The following is a 22,186-nucleotide window of genomic DNA, read 5'->3' on the forward strand; positions in this document are numbered from 1 at the left end:
CTCATAAACCTCTGATTTCAGGAAAGTGGCAGAGAAGCCTTTTGTAGGATAAAACATCCCTTACACAAGTATTTGCCCAGGAAACAAACCAAGGTAACCAGGTACAATCCAATTCCTGCTTATCAGCACTTAAAGTTTTTATGGATTATCTGTAACCACCTGTTTTTACTGAATTCAAGGTTATTTAGTGGAGTGCCATAAAGCTGCTGAGGTGTTACTTGGAATGTACTGTAAACCAATAACTTGGCCCCTCCTGTGCTGGCACAAGGAGCAGAGCAACTGAAGTCACTCCATGGAAGATTGTCAGCTCCATTTGGGAATGTCAGGGGGATCTCACAGCTCAGATTATATTTGATCCCAGCCTGAGGGCACTGGAGGTGCAAGGGAGAGGGCATGGGGAAATGAAGATAAATGGAGTTTATCTACTTCTATTGATGGTGCAGAAACAGCTCACTTCACACTCACACCAAACAGGTGAATTCATTCACTTCTCTGTTCATCAGTAGTGCTGCTCTTGTCCACGACACCAACTGCATTAGTCGTCATTCCTTACAAACAAGAAGCACTAACCATTTATTTCCAACCCATGTTGCCAGTGCCCTGGTACTGGAGATAGGGATCTCTCCTGGGTAGTTTGGTTTCTGTGGGCACTGTCACCACCTAGTGGCATCTCCCTCTTGCTTTGTGGGGGCAACTGAGGCATTCTCCTCCTGCAAGCCTTGCCCCGTGGTCACTCATTTCTCCCCTTATCACCTTGGCTTTGCCAATTGGCAAGTTAAAATCTGGTTGAACCAGACTGAGCTGCTCCCAAGCAGAAGCAGGGGGACAATCTGCCAGAAAAAGCTGCCACCCCACTTGAAAGGTTTTAACTGGAGGGCTGTGTTTAAAGGTGTTTGAGCTCAGGAGGAAAAGAGACCTTTTTGTGGGAGACTTTTGTGCTCTTGAACACTCGGGCTATTGCAAAGTGGAGACGTTGTGAGTTGTGAATAGATAAGATATAATCACTGGCAATAGCACATCAGGGTTGTGTGTGTGTTTGCTAATCACACAGCCATGATTATGTTATTTAGTGTTTTAATTCAGTTTACAAAGGAAACGTAGAGTGAAGACATGCCCTGCTTACTGCTCAGGTCTCTGTGCCATCCCCCAAGTGTGAACATTCACGTGTCAGGATCAAAGTCGAGCTCTTGCTCTTCTGTCTAATGCTAAAAGAAATGAGATGAGCAATACTGTGTGTTTATCCCGGATTTCCCTCCCTTGCTCTGTCCTTGAGGCCCTTAGCGGGTTCTGGGATGCCCCAGCAGGGGGCTGATGTGTTCAGAGCTGCTGAAGGGTAATGCCACTTGTGCGATGATGCCTTGATTTTAGAGGGATTGTTTCCCTGCAGAAAAGCAAGGCATGGGCCCATTAATTAAAGCAGAAATTTCCCAGTGCTGAGGCTGAGAAGGCACAATAAGCAGGAAGAGGGTTGTGGCACTCTGCCTGGCATTGTGGGTTTCTCGGAAATCATTTTCAGCTCTATAGACCCACTCACTATACATAATAATGTAACTTTAAGGCATTTTTTTTCCCCCATGTGCAGCTTTGGTTTGAGTTTTCCTTGCCTGTGAGTCACTGGTGGGCCACAGTGTGTTCACAATGAAGGAATCCATCCATAAATTCTATTGTGAAAGCAAAGCCTGAGCTGGTGGAGCCATCTGTCTCTGCCTTCCCCACAGACACCATGCAAAGCCTGGGGGAGCTGAGCTGCTTGCAAGGCACTCTCTTGCTTAAGAAAGGAAGGAGTCCTAAAAACAGTGATGAAAGAAGCAAAATGGGACCCTTTGGTGTCATCTGGGTTACCTGGAAGCCTCAGCAGAGCCCTGGATGTGCATCCTTGTGTGTGAAGCTCAGTGTAGGAGACATATTGAGAAAATAGAAAGGCACTTGGGCTTCACTCTGTGACTTTTCCTGCCACCACCACCAGAGCAGCTGCAGGACTGAAAGGTCTTGGCTTTATGCAGGCAAAGCTGATGTGAGTGGATCATCCTGAGGAGATTCTCATCTCCCCATGAAATGCCACCAAGGGGCCTGTGTGCTGCCCTGGTTTGGTTTAGAACAGCCCTGCAACCTCAAATAATGCCACTGCTCATATCTCATCCATAGCACTGAACAAAACTTCATGTGGTTTTTCAGTTTCCTACCTTTTGATTTAAAATATACTTTTCCCTATCCCTCTGCCTCTCCAGTTCACAAGCTCTCTGTGAGCAGGGGAGAGAGCAAATGAGGAGCTGGTCTAAGAAAAATGAAGGTAACCACATCTGAAAACACAGGAGCACAACCCTCACAAAGAACAGAAAATGAAAATGACTGCTTTTCAACCAATTAAGCTAACTGTTGGGGTTTTTTGTTGTTTTGTTCTTAGCTGGAGCTTGGAGCTAATGAAGCACAGTGAAACAGCATATAGCTTCTTTGTAGATACGTACTGCTCCTCCAATCATTTGATATAAACTGCTGTAAGAACTGTGTGAGTTCTGGTCAAAATTTGAGTTAAGGTATAAGAGCTGAACTATTGTGAATTTATGGCTATATTGTATATATGACTTACAGAGCCAGATCTTTCATGGTGTTACTGATGTCTTTCTGGAGCCAGGGTTGGATATGTTGTTGGAAGTTTATTCTAATGGCCCAAAGCAGTAAATGCCAGGTTTTCTTTCCAGAATATACACAGATTTCTCTTCAGCTGCAGTGGAATGTGTGCAAATATAGGAAGAGTTTTGGTGCTCACTAGCTTTATATTGTACTGTTAATGGTGAGGTTTTGCAGCATGTTAGGTGGAACTACAACCTGATGGAAATCTGTGGTAAAGCTGTTGGCTTCTCTGGGGCACCTTCTGTCTCCTGTCCTGCCCTGGAGAGGCACTGTGCATGTGTGTGCAGAGGGGATGAGACCTGTGCTTGGGGAAGGTGTGGGGGACCTTGAAAATGGCCTTTTTTATCATGTTGCCATGGTATTTGGGAGGGATGTGTCTTAACAGCATTGATAGCACATTCATATTTATTCACTTCAGAATCTCAGCTTCAAAGGAACAACTCGCTATTCATTTTCCCTTTATTGACATGCTAAAAAAAGAAAGTGATTGTACTCAGGAAACTTACTTCTGGGGTACTGCCAATCAAAACATTTAGTGAGCCCAGTCCTGATTAAAAGGAAGCAAATGGAGGCCAGTTTATCTACAGGAGTGATGGCAAGTGTTGTGGGTGCTGTGCAGAAGGGGAGCTCATGCTCACCCAGCAATCGAGGTTCACCCTCCATTGCAACTTTGTTCCTGGAAGGGCAAAATCTGCCTGCAACTTGCCTTAAATACCTGAATTGCTGGTAATCACCTAATAAATTCTGATCCCTTCCCCTTGCACCATTCCTCACTGAAAGCCAAGTGCAGTGAGGTTTTTTAGGGCTTTCTAGACCAAACACCGAGAGATTCCCTTGGTTGGTTCACACAGCAGCGTGTGCTTAAAGCCAAAATGTAATTAGCTCTTGGTATGTGACCAGGATTCTGTGGTCAACTCTTGTGAGAGGTCATGAGGTCTCCACTGACCACAGGAACATGGTTTTGCATCCCATGACAGGTATGATAAACCTTCAGCTAATGTCTCTGTATAATGTTGGGGCTTTGATCTCTCTCCGCATCCATCCTTCATGCTCAGTGTAATAAACCATGTCTGGTGCATAAGGAAAGATCCACTAACTCCTTCTGCTGACTTTGTCCAAAAGAGAAATTGGATGCCTACTCTGATACTTGCTTCTAAGTTCATGAGTCTTCCAACTGGTGCATTTTGAATTCATGTGTAGAGAAACAAAAACTTAAATTTTGCCTTCACGCCCTATGAGAAAAGCAAAGAAAAAGGGGTAAAGTGTTTTACACAGGTGTTCTGTAGAATCTGTTTTTGCAGGAAGTTTGGGGCTTTGGCACAGTTTCATCTGAGCTGTTATTACCACAGAGCCAGGGTACATCTCTGGGAGAGCTGGAGCACAAAGGGCTCAGTCAGGACTTGTACAAATGGGTAATGGACCTCAACCATTAAATGCAAGTTCTGACAGAGTGGGTCAAACTTATATGTGCCAGTCTTTGGGTTCCTCCTTTCTCATTCTCCTAATTGGGCTCATTTTCTGTTTAAAAGTAATTGGCAGAACTTTATGATGTGAAAACAAAAATAAGGTGACTCCTGCTGCGATCTGTGAAAGCAAAATGTTTTCATGTACTCTGGAATTCACACAACAAACCTTTCTGTCAAAAGATGTGTTAAGAGGTGCATTTTGCTGTGACATGTCTTCAGCAGGGTGTTATAAGGGGATGCTTTCTGGGACTGGCAGAAGTTGGACTTTCAAGTTTGGACCACAGAAAATGCTGTGTGTAGTGGTGCTCTGTTGATCAGACAGGACTGAGGGAAAAAAAAACCAGAACAACAAACCCCAAAACCCAAGGAGGAAAACCACAATTCATTCTCCCTGTTGATTTCTGGATGCTCGAGATCGAGGAAAATCAGACATAACTTTTTTCTTGTCATATTCTGCAGGATGAAATGCTGGACATGACCTAGGAATGTGCCTTTTCAGCCTGGAAAGCCAACAGTACCCTGGGTTGCATCAAAAGTGTGACCAGCAGGTTGAGGGAGGTGATTCTACCCCTCCACTCTGTTCCCCTGAGACTCTACCTGCTGCGCTGCTTCCAGCTTTGGGACCCCCAGCATCAGAAGGATGTGTGGACCTGTGAGACCAGAGAGGACACAAAGATGCTCCAAGGGCTTGAGCAGCTCTGCTCTGGAGACAGGCTGGAAAAGCTGGGATTATTCAGTCTGGAGAAGAGGAGGCTTCAAGGAGATCTTAGAGCCCCATCCAGTGCCTAAAGGGACTCCAAGAGAGCGGGAGAGGGACTTTGGACAAGGGTATGGAGTGACAGGACACACCGGGACAGAGCCAAACTGACAGAGGGCAGAGTTAGATTGGGAAGAAATTCTTCCTCTTGAGGGTGTTGAGGCCCTGGCACAGGTTGTGCAGGGAGGCTGTGGATCCACAAGGTGAGGCTGGAGGCTGGATGGGCCTTGGAGCAACCTGGAAGGTGTCCCTGCCTATGGCAGGAGGCCAGACAAGATAATATTTGAAGGTACCTTCCAAAACAAACTATTCTATGACTTTAGAAAGCTTTCTTGCCACAGCACTTGTTAAATAAAGGAGAAAAAAAATCATCTCCAACACTTGGAGATAGGATTTCATACTGACCAAATCCTGGCTTACCAATTAAACTGCAGTCCAGCTTTTTTGCCAATTATTTGCTTAAAAATAACCTCCATGGAACTGATGTATTTTAAAGACTTCCCAGCAATTCACTGGGAAATTAAAAAGGAGGTGGCAGGAAAGATAGTGGGCTGATTGGAAAGAAGCAGTCCTGCCCAGGATCACAACCCAGGTGGCTGCAAGACTGGGCACAGACCTGTGGTGCTTGACCCTGTGCTGAGGCAGGGCTTGGGCATGTCTGTGCTTACACTGAAACCTGCCTGAAAATGGGCAGCTGCCTCCTCTCCTTGCCCTGGCTCCAAGGAACGAGTGGGCTGTGCCACAGCTGTGTGTGGTCCAGCATGGTCTAGCATGCCCTGTGGTGAGGTGCCATGGCCAGGAAATGCGTGCCCTGGCTGGCAGATCCATGTGTGCTCTCCTCTCCATGTCTGGAAGGTTCCTGCCTGTGCCTAACTAAGGTCTTTGCAGTTATTTGCAGGGTATTCCTTATTCCATACTGTCCCCTGAATCAATTCTGTGAATGATTTATTTCTGAGCAATTTGTGGGTGTCTCTGGACTGTAAATTCATGTGTTTCCCACTGGATGTCTGTGTTGCACAATATGCTCTGCTCTCTCTTTAGGAGCAGGTATTTCTAGGTTTCAGTGTCTGGTATAAAGTTCAACTTCATCAACTGGGAAATACACATTTTGCTTTGATTCCTGAAATAAGAAATTACTCGTGGTAAGAGTGGTGACTATTCCCAGTGGTGGCTTTATACATTTAGGCTTGGCATTTCATGGGGTCTTAATACAGGAGACTCCCCATAATGAAAATATTCCTCTTACACATCCCTTCTAGAATGAGTCCAAGGGATAAGATTGAGCAGTTCCTTGAGGGTTCTCTAAAAACTCCAGCAAAAAATATATGGACAAAACCAATATAAGTGGTTGTGTAAGTGATGGAAAGACTAGATTAGCAATGAAAATATGAATTCACAGTTTGGGAGAAGACATGAAACGTTTCCCAGTTATTCAATGGGCTGGTCTAGGTGATATGTTGTACATGCCTTAGTTGATGGTTTTACTTTCGTCAGAGTGAAATTTGCTGCTTTTCCAAAGTCACAAGAAATACCCTTGGCATTTCTTGCCAAGGCAAGAAGGCAGCCCTTGTGTTGACTGTCTGATGGTGAGTTTCAGTCCAAGTTAGCCCTTGGAGCTAAAGATTTATATCATGTGAAAAGAGGCATCTGGAGATTTTAGCCACTCCTAATATACTCTGCAACCCCTGATATCCAAGTACTGGAGGGAATTGTAGAAAGTGACTATAAATATTCTGCTGGCTTTATAACCACTGCACAAATATGGCTCATGCAGAATTCTACAGGATGCATCAGGAGAGAATATAAACAAAACTCCATGGTTTTGAAGCACTTATATATAACTTGTAATGTTTTCATAGGTCTGCACTGCTGTCATCCCCATAGCATGAGAGTTTCCTACAACCAGTGCTTTGGCATGGGGCACCTGAATAGCTGATGCATGAGTTTATGGAGGTATTGCCCCTCTGCCTGCATCCTGTTGGAATTGCCCATGAATTTGCACTCTCTTCTCAGATTCTGGATACTGAAGGCACTGCTGTAGCTGCTGCAATGAAGTTTTAGGTGAGAAAGAGGAGAAAATGTTGCGGAATATTTTGTGAGGTCTAGATCCAGCCTCAAACTGCAAAAGCCTTGATGATGTCTTGGCACTGCTATTGCTCTGTATAGATATTTCAGCTGCCAGATTTGTCTTTATCATATAAGGAAACAAACTCTTTAATGAATGAAAACAGATGCACAAGATTGTGTTGAAAGTCACTTTGTAAAGAACACAAGCCAGAAACCTTGGAAAAAGCACCTAAAAGTATTAATGGAATTTATTCTTGGCAATGAAAAGTAAATATGCATTATGCAGATATTCTCTTTTAACTGCACTAAACTCCTTCCTTGCATTTCCACATAATCCATGTGGAGTTGGACTTCATGTAGGACTCCAGCATGGTTCCTCATCGCCCTGTGTAGCTCATCATGGTACACTGGCCGTGGGAGTGGATTCCCTGGATATTTTGTTCACAGAACAGAAAGATCCAGAAACACAAGTAGTTGAGAAGATCTGGTCCTCTGACAGGAAGTAGAGCAAATGTGAGTTAGATCGAAAGCAGCCAGGCCCATATGAAAACTTGCACAAACAGCTGGTTTCAGTTTGGACAATTCCCACTGGCCTGAGTGGTTTCTCCAAAAGGACCTACACAAATTAGTCAGTACAGACTGCCTGTCATCCACAAGGTACCCAGCACGTGTTGCAACCAGCTATTCCATGAAACAAGCTAGTTAAAACTCTCTGGGAGCTACTGAAGTGCTCTTAAACAAAAAAGTAAAATGCCTTGTTAAAATTGGATTGAACCAGAAGATATGTTGAAGCTTTATTGCCCAAATCACTTTAAACCTCTTTGATGCTGATTTTATTAATACAAAATCAGATGAGAACCCACTGTAACTTGGGTGAGAGACTGGTTTGGGGTTTTAAATCTCTGAAACTAAGGATTAACTTTTGCCCAAGAGATTTATTTTCGCCTTAATACAATCAGGAACTGCTATTAGAATATGTTCTAATTGCATTGACAGCCTTGACTGTGGGTCAAGGCATGGTGCCACCAGCCCATGTTTGCAAATGGACAGCAATGACATCTGAGATGGAACAAGGATGGGTGAACACAGCTGATGCCATTCCCAGGGGGACCAGCACAATAATATGGGAGAGACAGAGTTTTCCAGGTGAATCTGAAATGAAATTGAATAATTTGTGTTTGTTTAATATAGGGATGTCTGATATTATCTGTCTACAGCATTAGTCTGCGCTGCTGCCTTTGAAGCTAATAATTGGCATTAGGATGGTGTGTTAGTTTCCATGTTAGGCATGAATTTGGAATGAATCTCAGTTACCCAGACAAATGGGCATTTTAATGGTATTACCCACTACCACGTGATGTTGCATATTCTTCATCAGTCGCTGTGCTCAGGTTTGGGCATCATTGGGGTTTGGAGCTTTTCCTTAGCTAATTAAGCCTTGTGAGAAGGGCAGAAATATTTGGGGTGTTGTAGAAGAAAGGTTAAACCAGCAAAATATGGCAAACTTAGCCAAGAGATGCTGAAGGTGGTCATAGCTTGTGATGCTGGTGGGACTCAGCACTGGGGATGCCACCATTTATTGGTACATTAAGGGTGGGGAGAAGCAAAATGCAGATGAAACATCAGGATGTGCCCTTGAAACAAGATTTTTAAAGCCCAGGTTATTTTGTCTAAAACTACATTGCTATAAATCCCAGGGAGTTTTGGTAGAGAGCAATCCCAGTGGGAGAAAGGCAAGCTGGAGGAACCCAGGAGCTATTCACAGGCTTTGGTTCTTTGGTTTTGGGTGTAGCTATTGACTTCATTGCAATGGGCTTACATTAGGGATGAGTTGGATCTGTTTTGTGCAATGGCCTGAGTTTTTTGGATTGCAAGTTCTTAGATGATTCCCACAATTGAATTTTAATTAGGAAAGTAAGAAAGGTTCTGCTGGGAGACGGGTAAACCACAATAATTATTGGCAGTGAGAAAGTCAGTGAAGAGCAAGTAATCAGGGGATTTATAGAGGTCTTATTGAGAACTACCTAAATTCCAGTTTTAAGGATGCCTGTGAAATAATCTTTCATAAGCAAAATTACTTAAAATGATAGCAATTTCACTCCTCTGCTTTATCCAGTGTTCAGCCATATGTACAAGCTTTAATAATGGATGAGGATCAAACTGGCTGTTGGGCACTGAATGTGAATCACCACAATGTCAGAATCTCCAGAGGAACTTCCCAAGGGATGCTGATTCTATGCTAACAGCCATAGAAACTCCTATGCTCTGGTAAGGTGATCAAGAGGCACAAGGAAGTTTTTCTGTTTTGTTGGGTAACAACCAAAATTCTCGCACAAAACAGCAAATTGTGAAGTATAAAAAGATTCTGAAGAGTTTGTATTTCCGAGTGCATTATTTCTCTTGAAAAAAAAACCCTATTGAAACATCAAAATAACACTTTACATTTTTCTTTTAGAGAAAGTTTATAACTTTGCTCTCCTGTCCAAGATTCTGAATACTAAGTGACCTGACAAGGTGTTCATGGCCAAACCAACATCCCTTGCACTGTGCTTTGAGTTCAAACTAACATGACCAATTTCACATGAAAATGTTCTTGGCATAGCAAAGTTCTTTCTTGGCTAAATCCAACCTCCTGCTCCTGTCTGCAAAAACAGCAGCTCAATTTCCCCTCTGCCACTTCTGTGTAATAGAGGAGGGTCCAAAAGTGTCCTGTGAACTGTGCTGGTGATAAAACTACCTTTTCTTCATAGGTGGTCAGTTGATGGGATAGGCAGAATTGCCATGCAGACAGCTGAAGGCTGGTATGAATTTGGGATACCTTTACTGGACAGGCAGTGACACCCACTGCTTGACCTAGCAGACGTGTCTGGGCCAGGCAATATCCACACCTACGATCTTCTCATGGGAATCATTCTCCCATCGTACGTAAAGGCTCTTCATGGCTTTTGTGGTATCGAGTGTTTCAATCTTGTGGAAGTACTTTGGGAGAAACACCTAAAAAGATCATGCCCTTCTTGTTCTAAATCCCTCCTCTGTCCCTGGCTGAGCTTTGAGTCACACCGTTTGAGCAGTGGAAATGGGTTGGACTTCTGAGAAGTGTGCTCTGAAGATCAAATCTTATTTTCTTAGACTCTGTGACCCTGCTCTGCCATCTGCTAAAGTCACCTCTCTGTGTATCAGCAAATGGGGCTGCTACTGAGGCCACAGGAGGATTGTGTCTGTAAGAACAAACATAGAATTTGCAGCAAATGTCTTTCTGAAAGGATCCTTGCTCTGACCCTGGAACTGCACAGCCCCACACAAACTGCTTGGGGCCAGATTGCCGAGGTGTTTAGGTGTTGGTCACCTTTTAAAGGCTGGACTTTAACCTCTTGATCTTGTATTCATAATGAAACAGGAAGAATACCAGGAACTTGCACTTTCTGATGTGGATTTTGCTAATTAGCTCAAATGCTTCTATAACACTTAATGGCTCTTTAAGGCCATGCATGCCATGAGTGCAAACTGCTTACTTGTAACGGAGTAAACAGCACTGGGAGGCCACCTTGTGAGCACCAGCAGGCTCCTGGCTGGGAGTCTGGCACAAGCTGCTCTTGTGCAGCATGTGGGAAGCAGGTTTTGCCATGGTGCAGCTGTGTCTTTTGCTGTTGTGCAGTGGTTGACAAAGGCAGCAGTGCTGGGTGGCCACCAGAGACATCCTGTCACTGCTGGACACGATGTAAAGTGTGGGTTCTATGCAGAACACCAGAATGAGTTGCTGGGAAAAGGGGCCTTTATTCTCTGAACTTTTCAGCTTTTATAGGCTCTTATGCTACAGGTTTAACATGATTGGTAGAGGGAACACCACCTCTTGTCCCATTGGTGGGATAAGAGAAAATCACACTATCTACAGTTATACAGAACTGCTTTGAGAAAGTAAAATATTTTACAAATAATATTTAAAATATTATTTAAATATAGTATTTAAAACAAAAAAATAATTCACAAATATTGTCCTTGAGCAAGAGATCTCCCAAGAAACTTTCCCTTGGGAACAGATCAGCCACTGACAGGCTGTAATTCTCTCAGGCTCAGAGAAAATCAGGTCCACAGCATCCCATACTGCTGCTGCTGGAGGGGTATCCAATGCCCCATCCATTACTTGGAGCTGCAAAGCCTTGCTCCTCCCTGGCTTGTTGGGTGTTTTTGGGATAGAAGGGAGAAGGGACAGCCCAGGAGCTGATGGTAAGTGGGTACCTGCTGCCACCCTTGTCCAGAGGAGAGATCTGATGAAACATGTGTCCACCTCTGCTTAAATATTTCTTGATCAAATGAAATGGAAATTGCTCATTAGTCCTACAGCCTGCAGTAACCATTTCAGTTTCAATTAAGATCTCCAGTCTGACTAGTACAGTATAAAAGGGCTTCAGCAGCCCATGAGCTACTCTAAAGGGAAAGCAGGATTTGTTTTATAAATAAGGTGTGTGGCAGATGTCACAGACTGAACATGACTGATCTATGAGGCTTTTCTCCCTATCATTAGAGTTTGTATTACTGCTAAGTACAGAAAAACAAATAACTCCTTTAAGTAGTTAATTTGAATATACAGAAGCAAAAGGAAGAATAGGAGGAAGATGTAGGTCTTCAGGAAGATGCCAAGCAAATGTTCAAAGAACTGCAAGGTTAGTTTTCACCAGTGTCAGAGGTAGCTGCATGTAGTTTGGCTGTTGGTATGGAATTAATTTAGCTCTATTAAAAGAAAATGAAAAAAAAATATTAAAAAAGTAAGTAACACAAAGGGGTGCTGCTGGGCAATGTGGGGGCACTTGGGTGCAGCTTGTTGGTGTCCCTGTTTTGGAAAGCCCTCTTATGGTGCTGTACTCATAGCCTGGAATGAGCTGCTGTCAGTGCCACCCTCCAGAACCCTCTCCATCCCTGCCCATCTCAACAGTTCATTGTTCCTGCTCATAGGACCCTTAATAGCTGAGGCCAGCAAAGAGCTGGAGGCAGAAATTTCTGTCCCTTCCTTTTTAATACTGTGAAGGAGTAGGATTTTATGACTGATTTCCCTGATTTTAGAGATATTAGAGGATGTTTGGGAGTCTGTAGGAGACTGAGGGAATTTGGGAGACTGGGAAAAATCTTCCACTAAGTCATTTTTTGATGAGAGGCTGAGCTAAAGGGTCTTTAAATCTTGTAGGACCATCAGACTAACCCAGAAAAAAAAATCCCAACCCTAACAGCAAGGGTGCTGGTCAGCAGTGTTTCAGCTCTACTGAGATCTCTGGTCTTGCTGGCACCAATCTGCCTGCTTTGTCCTGGACCAGGGGTTTGGATCCAGGTTAGTCACACCATGCCAGCCAGCTCATGTGGTTAGAGCTGGCAGGCTTAGGCTTAGGAAAACATCACCAAAGCAATAACATTGTTTGGGGGCTGGAGAGACCTGATGTTCACAAGCAATCTCTGCACAGACACTGCTGCCTTTGATCAGGAAACCCACTAAACAGCCATCATTAAAACAAATTCTTTTTTCCTAGTCTGACTTAGATAAACAAATGAAAAACAATCCCCCAAACACCCCAACTCCTTTCCATAAAGCTAAAAGACTTTAGCCCCTTTGTTTTCATATGACTGTTTCTGAAAAAGGTTGTGAATGTGACTTTGCACAGTAGGCTGCAAGAGCTGCCTCCGTTGTGTGTTCCTTGCCACATAAAGAGCACGTGATTCTTCTTTCATGAAGGGGAAAACCTTGTGTTATGTCTCCTGTGACCTACTTGGGTGTGAGCACCTCTGTGCAGAGCAGTGCTCTTCAACTTGGCTTTTATGCTCTGCTGGTTGTATGGCTTACAGAGATTTGGGGAATTTTTGTTCAGCTGCTCAGTCTCAGCCTGGTCTGTGCTCATGGCATAGTCTCAGGTTAAACACTGCTGTGTACTGGCTGAGTGTGGGCAGAGGAGTGAAAAGTGGAGAAGTGGCAGAGCTCAAAATGTCCCCTGTACCTTGAGTGTTTGAGCTGGACAGAAAGGGTAGGTGGGTGGGAGGAACAGGGCAACCTCTGAATTGCTGTGGTGCTCCAGATGAACTTGCTTATGCCAAAGGAACTAAAGAGAAAGCCAGACCTAAACTGGGTTAAACTTGGATTCAAAGGACCAAGTGTTAATGATCCATACACATAGCACGTGTGTGATCTGTGCTGGGTTCACAACCTGTTTCCAATTTGGGGTTCAAAGAATAATGTAGGTGCACTGCATGTATTCATGGCCATGCTACTGCCACAGAGAGCCTGTGAACAAGGCACCTTCCAGGGAGGCTGGGGCAGGAGGGCTGATGTTGGTATCATCTCCAAAACCAATCTCAGAAAGTAAGATAGTAATAACAGAGTAAATGGATGTAAAGTTTTTCTTTTCTTCTGCCTTCTTCCCCTGCACACTGCAGACTCAAAGAAAGAAGAGTTTGCAGTCTGGTAACACCATACATGGTTTTGGAAGTGATGAATGGGAGTTCCACTCTTAGAGGAATTTCTAAGTTGTAATCTCTGATTAAGAGCTAATTTAGAGAAGCAACAGGAATATTCATCAGATGTGTGCTGCTGGTGGTGCAAATCTTACTGGTCCTAAAATGAGAATGATTTAATTTCTTTAACGCATGTCTCTTTTACTAAGAACTGCTGAGAATTATGCAACCTATTTCCCCAAGGAAGGCAAAAAAAGATAAAGCTGAATGATGTTTTCTCCCTAGTGCATAAGAAGCTGATAATTGGCAAGACACATGATGCTGGCTATAACTTTTGAGGGCTTTTCTCATTTTTATGGCTGATCTTAATCCCATTCCTGCACTTCAAAGTTCAAGTCTTGTTGCTGAAGTCCTGAAATTTATTTAAAAGGGAACTAAACCTAATTAAATCAGCTGGTAATCAAAATTTTTTTAAAGCCATTTCATTCACCCCTTTTTACCCTCCAGCAGAGATCTGATTTTGCCTTCTTTAAAGCATTTCCTATAACTCGGCAACAAAGGCAGACTAAGATCTTGTCTCTCATGACATATCCTAGGCTGGAACATGTCAGGTGGTGGAAACCCAGGAGAGGACAGATCTTAAGTCAAGGGGGAGAAAAAAGGCTCTGCTGAAGCTAAATCTGTACAGAGATGTGGTCTGCAGCTGAAGACATTCAAGCAATGATCCTCTTGGTGAGTGTTAGTGGACATGGAGCCAGGCTGGAATGCATTTGGTGCGTTTAGAACCCTGTGTTTAACTCAGAGTGGTGCTGAATGTCCCTGCAGCACAGCTGCTGGAGGAACACAAGGCACTGCTAGAGACCAGCAGCACCCTTCCATGGGAATATGCAAAGTGAAAGAGGAACAATTTCTGAGTTTGCAGGTTGCCAAAACCTCCATGATCTTCTCCAGGAGATGAGATTTTTGAAAGTGAAGAAGAGAGGTTGAATTCCAAGTGAAGGAATATTCCTTGTTGCTGCATTGAATGGACAACTGTCACAGGTGAGATAACCCATGATGGAAAGAGGAAAGGTATGATCCCAGCTTGGGTGAAGGAACACAGCCTGGGCCAAGAGGATGCAGGCAGGGAGACACACCATTGCAGCAGAGATGGAGGGACTATCAAAATATGAATGCAAATGGGGTATTATTTATGGCTTTTATGTTGGCATTTAATGAGCACCTTAATGTCTTGCCAGAAACAATGCTCTTAATGTTAAAAGAAAAGCTGCAGGCCATGAAAAGTGAGCAAGAAAAGCTTGGGGCTTTCAGGGATAAACGTAAAGAAATATGGGAGTAGGTGTGTAGGGAAATGAGAGATAAAATCAGTAGTTATTTCAGGGAAAAGGGCAATCACTTGGGGGTTGAAAGTGAGCTGAACCATTCGTCTTACTAACGAAGAAGCAGGGGATCAAACAGTCTGGGAAGGATCTTGGGGTGTCTTTCAGATTGCAGATCTGCACAATACAGGAGTTGAAACAGCAAAGGGAAAAGTCAGGTCACATCCCTGAGATTCAATATCCCTGAAAGCCAGCCCCTCAGAGAGGCTGAAAACAGGAGTGAGAGAGCAGATTTCCAAGGGATGACTGCCTGCAGTGAAGGCAAACACTAATCCCTTGCTCTCCCTGTATCTCATACTTTGTAAAGATACTTCTTGGGATAGGAGGTGGCTACAACCATCCTGTGTGAGATGTAATTGCCTCGAAAAAGGCTGAAAATATTCTGTAATCAAGGAGGGTAAATGGAAGCATGAAAGATGGAGATGTTATTGGTAAATATGGAAACTTCTTTGGACAAGTTGGACACTAAACACTTGTGTCAGCTTTAATGAGTGTTTGGGGTCAGCAGAGCCTGGGCTGTCAGTCCTTGTGCCCTCAGTGTGTTACTGCTGTGAGTGACAGCACCAGCCCAGCCATGGAGTCAAGTCTGGGCAAACCTCCATAGGAGACAGCTGGATTTGCAGCCTTTGGTCACTCTCCATCTTGCCCTTCTCTCATTTTCTCTGCTGGAGCTGCTCTGGAGCTGCTCACCCCACTGAGCTCTCGAGGAAGCGCTTCCTCACCAGCACATAGCACTGAGTGCTGAGGTTCTCCAGCCCTCACCAATGTGCCATGAAATGGCTTCAAGCCCACTGGCATAGGAGAGGCTCTTGGCTCTGGGGCATCTCCGGGCCCATCTCCTCCCCACCTCAGATGGGAAACTCCACACAACGTGTTCCTCATCCAGAGACAAATGCAGCAGTAAGCGTATTGGCAAAAGGCATTTCCATTTTTAATTGAATGGCTGTTCCCACATCCTCCTTCAGTCAGTGCCCTTCAAACCCACTTCCAGTAATTAAAATGGTAAATGTCTGCCCTTCATTTGCTGCCTCTGGTACTTTGTCCTTATAAAGCCTATGCAATGCCAGGGCTTTGATCTGCCCATCTGCTCTGATCATGATGCCAGGACATTTTCAATTAACATGTTTTTAAAAATCTTGGGTTTTCTTCAGATTTAAGCATTGGTGCCTTCTACTGGTGCTTTCTACTGGTGCTATTTAGTTCCAAGTTAGTTATCTAGTTATTGTTTAGTTCTTGCCTATTTAGTTATACTACTTTTACCTTGTGTATTTTTTGTACATGTGCACAAAAGAATATATGGTTTTGAACATAAGCCTTGCTACTATATTTGGGAAATTTGCAGTGAAGCATCTAAATTATTGCTCACCTGTGTTTGGCCAAGTAGGAGGAGATTTTTGCCCTGATCTTCCCTCTGAATTGGAAGGGAAGCCCTCCTCACCGCTCCCACATGGACTTTATTTGTAAGATCTTTTGCACCAATTTTACCCTGCACCTGTCTTTATTTTTGTATAAACACCAGACCAGAAATTATAAGGATTCTTGGCTCAAGTCACCCACTTCTCCTCCCTGCAAGGCTCAGTGGGATGACCTCAAGGCAACCAGCAATGTTTATCACCAGCTCTAGAAAATATTTCTTTAGGAATAAATCTATTTTTAGGCATTTCAATAAGCATAAAGAGGGTTGAAGGGGAGCTCCCAGGCAGCACTTTCCATGAGATCCTTGGCTGGAAAATGTGAATTGTAAGGATCATACAGAGGCTCTTTCCTAAGAGTCTGGTGACAGATGTTCTCAGCAGCACAGCCTAGCCTGCCCACCCCCATCAGGACCTGTGCCCCCTAGGGAACACTCCACAGATGAGCCATTTTCTTCTTTCTTTCTTCCAGAAAAAACAATCCCTCTTTCCCAGAGCAGCCCCCAGCTTCTATGCAACCAGCAATTTCTCTTGTGCTAACGCAGCCCTCCCATTCCTGCCAGGGATGGAGTTACAAGTGCACTCATACCCAGCTTTAATCTGATGCCAGGACTTGCTTGAGGAGCTGTGAAAGACCTTTTCTATTGCAGGCTCCTGACCATGCTGTCATTCCTTCCAAATTTCTGCTATCACATCCCTACTGTTCTTATCAGTCAGTTGTTGACCAGTTCTGATATTCTGACTTTTTTTTGAAGAGGCAAACCTATGTGTTTTGGAATGGAGAACTCTGGCTATTCATTAATGCCAAGGATGGGTCTAAACCCTCAGTGAGGTGGGAAGGACTCACTGGCCTCCTTTGTCCCTCTCCATGGGGGCTTTGCTTCTCTGCAGTTTTGAGGGGGAATGCAGCTCATTGGCAATTCTGTTCTTCCCTGAACCAGAGATTCCCCTTGCTCCCATGGGAAGAAGCAGCTCAAAGGGAAAAGCTGTAGGGCTGTGTCTATTCTATTTAAGACACTATGTAAGTAGGTAAAATTATTCTATTTTCCAAGTGCAGTGATTTCCACAGTCTCCTTCAGTGCTAATCCCAGTTGTATCCACTCAACAACAGCAGAAACAAGTCGTCACAATGTTTAGAAAAGTTCTCTGTACACTCAGTTTTAAATGGAGGAATTTAAAGAACTGTGGTCTAAACCCCCATGTCCTGTTTTATTTGGTACTGCAGCTACAGCTGCATTTCAGGCTGGGATGCTCACACATAACCCAACCACATTTAGATTTGATCTCATGCCTTCAGTTTAACTGCACAGAATAAATACTGCAGCTGAAGAACAGATGTTCTTAGTTTTGTTTTGTTTTAAAAACAAAAGAGTGTTACACATCTGTATTTGCAGGATTATTTGATCAGGCAAGCAAAATATGACCTGATTAAATAATCAATTAAATAGAGCTGAACCATACTTTTTTTTTTTTTTATCTGAATATCAATCCAATGTGAATATTTTGCTGCCAAGTCTCTGTTTCTAGAAGCATTCCAGTACTTAAACTCCATTTGTGAAGATGGCAGAAAGCAAGCCTTCAGCTCCAGCAGCTCTTGTTTGCCAAGGTGAATTTTCCTTGACCATTTCACATGGCCATGAATCTTCCTGCCATGATTATGCTGGCAGTCAGCAATGAGCCCTGGTAGCTTCTTCCTTCACTGAGTTCTCTTGCCTATCACTCAGCTTTCACTGCTTGACCTTGGCTCAATTTTTGTTCCAGTGACTCAATGACTATTTTTCCAATTCTATTCAGCAGTCTGGTCCTGAACAAGTAAAAGATGTGTTAGACTATATAACAGCTAATAATTGTGTCTGCAGCTCTGTAACCACAATATAAAAACTTATCTTCCAGATTAATACCAATGCTTCCTGAATTTAAATAGTCTACAGATAATGTTTTGCTTGGCATGCATTTATCATTTATTTATCTGCCATAACATATCTTCATCGCTTCACTAGTGTTACTTGCAAGACAACATAATTGTGATATTTAGAAAATACCCTGTGATAATTTTGGGTTTGATTTTTTTTCTGAGAAGTGAAGAGGGCTGACACATTCTTCAACATGCAGAAAAATGTGTGCTAGGAGGTCATGACTTCATCTTCTTTCCTCTCTTTCTTCTTTTTTCTCTGAAGAAGAATTCATGGAAGTTCTGGGTTAAAAAGAGTTGGACTTGATGATCTTAAGAGTCTTTTCCAGCCTAACTGATTCTATGATTCTAAGATCTCTTTGGTACCTGCAGGCACAGCTTTTTGCAGTGATGGCATAGTTGCCTCTGTCACTCACCACTTCCCTGTGGTTACAGTGGATACCCCTGTGTCACTCACCACTTCCCTATGGTTACAGATGTCACAAAATTGTAGAATGGTTTGGCTTGGAAGGGCTCTTAAAGGCTTCACACTCCCTGCTATGGGCAAAAGCACCTTTCACTATCCCAGGCTGCTCCAAGCCCTGTCCAACCTGGCCTTGGAAAATCCCAGGGATGAGGCAGCCACAGCTTCTCTGGGCACCCTGTGCCAGTGCTTTACCACCCTCACAGGGAAGAATTACTTCCTAATATGTAATCTAATACTCCCCTCTTTTAGTTTAAGTCCATTCTGCCTTGTCCTATCACTATCTGCCTGTGTATATATTGTCCACACTCTGGCCTCAAGGAGGATTCTACTCCAGCCTTATCTGACATATCAAATTTCCACCTCTCCCCAGACAATTCAAGTTGTAAAAGTGGTGACATCTGTTTTGACAGCCTGCACCCCACAAGGAGGGTGTGTATCACTTTCCCTCTCCCCTGCCTGGGTGGGGCTTTTTTGCCCCCGCAGTGTGAAGATGAAGTTACTGAGACCATGGGAGTTGCTGCTCCTGCAGAAAGCTCTGTTTGAAGCAGACCACTGGTCCAAGAAAGGCATGAGAGAAAGCGTTGCAGCCTTCACAACTTTTGTTTGGAGTGAAAAGGAAAATATACAGCAAGATGGAGGGGCTCTTGGCTTTGATCATTACTGGTTTGGGGAAATAAAAACAAAATCCAGAGGGAGAGAGCAAGGGGTGTAATAATGTCAGGTCAATCTCTTTGTTATTTTCCAAGATCAAAAGGAGCTGTGGGAGTTTAGCTTTTATTGCCTTCCTTTTTTGTTTTCTACTTTTCAGCTTTCTTCCTCAAAAACCAGTCCAGCCCTCTCTGGACTCCTCACACCCGTGTGCCCCCCACTCCTGCCAGCCCCAAGCCCACTGCAGGCTGTGTGGCACAGTCCTGGTGTAGCACACGGGTCAGGGGTGCCCATCACTGCTCAGCCTGCTGGGTGCTGCTTCAGAAGATACATGGTAATAATCCCTTCATCAGTGTTCTGAACCAGGGTTTACTCTCTGTGTTGATGGAGGATAAAGGATGTTTGGGTGCAGCCAGGACAAAAGGCTCTCTCACCCCAGAAATGTGCTGATCAGTATCCATCCACAGAATTCCATTAATAACCTCTCTTCCCTTCAGCACCATCTCTAGTGTTTTTTCAGCATCACGAAGGACTGAGCCTGTTGTGCTGGGGAAAGCCAGGCTTATCTGGCTAGGCAGAACACAACCTTCAGTGGGGCCACATCTTTATTAAGTAGCTGAACAATGCCTGGAAACTCCAGGCAGGTGTTAGAGTGGACAAATGGGAATAGGAAAAAGCAATGACCTTTCTGAGCTGAGCCCACAGTTTGGACCAGTGTGTCCCTCCCTCTGTGTGAAGCTGTGGCAGCTTCAGCCTGTCCTGGCTGCAGCTGGGCTGGCTGGCATAGCCACTGTCTTGGCTGCTTGGCCCAGAGGTTCTGGATCCTCAAGGATTACTTGCATGGTTAGTTGGTCCATACTGTGTTTTGTGAAAATAATCAGTTAAAACTATACAACTATTTAAAAGAGTTATTAAGATATTTGTGTCACGTTGAGAGAATGGGGAAGGAGGGAGCAGTGACATGGGTGGCTGTGAGAGGGCTGTGCTGCTGGTGGTAAATAGATGCTAATGCTCATTTGTAGAGACCAACAGCAGCCCACTTACACTGGACCAGGTAAAAATTGTTTATTCTAACACAGAGACGCTCTGTGGAGCATCAGACTATGTAAGCATCCCCAGTGCAGGGTTTTCTGCAGTGGAAACAACCTGTCTGACATGGGCACAGCAGGCAGTGAGGGTTTGGCTCTAAGCAACACAGCCTGGCTTGAGTTTGTAAGTGTAAGAGGCATGAAGATATGTTTACACGGTGTGATACCCAGCAGCGAGGCATCCTTGCTTATTTTATGGTTCTATCAGCATGTTCTTGACTGATTATGAATGGATTCCTTGCAGGTTAACAAGCTGAAAATATTTTTGTTATTAAAGAGAACCAAGTCAAACTTTATTGAACAAATACATCTTGGACCTCTGGCTAATGAGTTTTTCTGCTGTTCAAACATTATGTGATATGAATGAAACTGCAGTTGAATTAAACTTAGCTGTTAATGAAAAATCCACAAGCTGCAATTTTTTTGTCACAGCTTTATTTTAGGCAGGTAAGTTAATTTTGGAGGAAATAACAATTTTGCACAATTTGGCTATGTAAAAGTGATTAATGAAAATAGTATTACAGGTCCCATTTTATAAAGAAATTGAATCAAAAATATACTTTGAAGTGCAGAAGGGCTGTTTCTTCCATGCCTCCCACCATTAACTCCTGAATAAAACACTTGTATTGTGGTTTGCTTTGTAAAGCTGTGCCCTGTCAGGGGAGCACAGGGCTCAGCTGCTGCAAACCCAGCCCCAGGACTGTCCCCTGAGCTGAGCAGAGCCCATATTTTGGTACCTGCAGTAACTCTACTGACTTTGATTTATTCCCAGCTAATTTGGTATGAATAGTATCAGAACCAGGGTCACAGCTACATCCATTAGTGATGCAGAACAGAGCTTAAAAATAATCCTCTGATTGACATGCAGATTTATATCATGAAAGATGGGGCAATTCCAGATTTCTCCAGCAAACTGGTGTTAAAAAAATCTGCTCTGAGTCCTCAAGACCTAAAGCCTGTGATGGAAAAGGAACATTTAGAGACTGTATATGAACTGTTTGTGGAATTATTGTTGGTCATATCTATTATCATGCATTCCCTTATGTTCCATTTTCACCTGTTCAAATAAATTAAGCTGTAGCATTACGAAAAACTAAGAACTGTCAGAATAAAAGAGGGAATGGACATTTAGAGCATTTTGGAGATTTCTTATACTGTAGAAGGAATTTGTAAAATTTAAACCGAAGTCACAAGCACAGATTTTTCACTGTTGAGACCATCTAGTGTAATCCTTCTGTTCTTTTGGCACTCTCCAGGATAATCTGCAGTTCATAACCTGCAGGAAAAATAGAGCCTAAGAGAGCAGATGACACTGATGGCCAGCTTCATATCAGGAGATTTGCTGCCATCTTTTGGTAGATGCATGTTCCAGAAATTAGTGAAAAATTATCTCTCACAGATACTAAACATTTTCTCCCTCTGCTCAGTCTTAGCCCACTTGCAGCATCAGCCCCTGGAGAGATTTAAAATTGTGCAGATGTGGCACTTGTGGACACGGTTTAGTGGTGGAGTTGGCTGTGCTGGTTTAACAGTTTGACTTGATGATCATCAAGGTGTTTTCCAGTCTAAACAATTCTGTGATTCTGTGCACTCAGCCTCAACTGCAGAGGCAGTCTGTGAAAATTAATTTCAGCCAATGATACTCCAAGGAGCTCCCAATAAACCTGTGGATGCCTGTGGGGCTGGAAGGGCTTAATGTGGGGCAGGGGTTGGGCTGGTTTCTTCATGGTTTGGCTGCTCAGAGAAAAGCTGTTGGGAACAGACTTCAATCTCTTCGTGACTGCAAGTTTTAAATAAAACACTTCTCAATGCCCAGAGGTAATAAAAGAATATGTCTGATAAGCTGGAGCAGCAGCAGGATGATGCAAGGGAAGGGAGCAAGGCTGGGAGGCAGTGCTCCACAAATGACACTCATTACTGCCGGGTTT

The 22,186-nt window shown here is 43.7% G+C and overlaps 1 long non-coding RNA gene across 1 annotated transcript; it reads left to right on the forward strand.

The window, feature by feature from the left end:
• The first annotated feature begins 1,681 nt into the window (after positions 1–1,681).
• On the forward strand, positions 1,682–20,563 carry LOC147650367 (uncharacterized). The gene is made up of 7 exons (XR_015276768.1): positions 1,682–2,014; positions 4,557–4,925; positions 6,714–8,067; positions 9,038–9,189; positions 13,950–14,085; positions 14,276–14,394; positions 19,331–20,563. It is a non-coding gene; the product is annotated as an uncharacterized LOC147650367 (long non-coding RNA).
• Positions 20,564–22,186: the final 1,623 nt, after the last annotated feature.

The sequence above is a fragment of the Cyanistes caeruleus genome, chromosome 15, assembly GCF_971803275.1.
Source record: "Cyanistes caeruleus chromosome 15, bCyaCae1.hap1.1, whole genome shotgun sequence".
Classification (NCBI taxonomy): Eukaryota; Metazoa; Chordata; class Aves; order Passeriformes; family Paridae; genus Cyanistes; species Cyanistes caeruleus.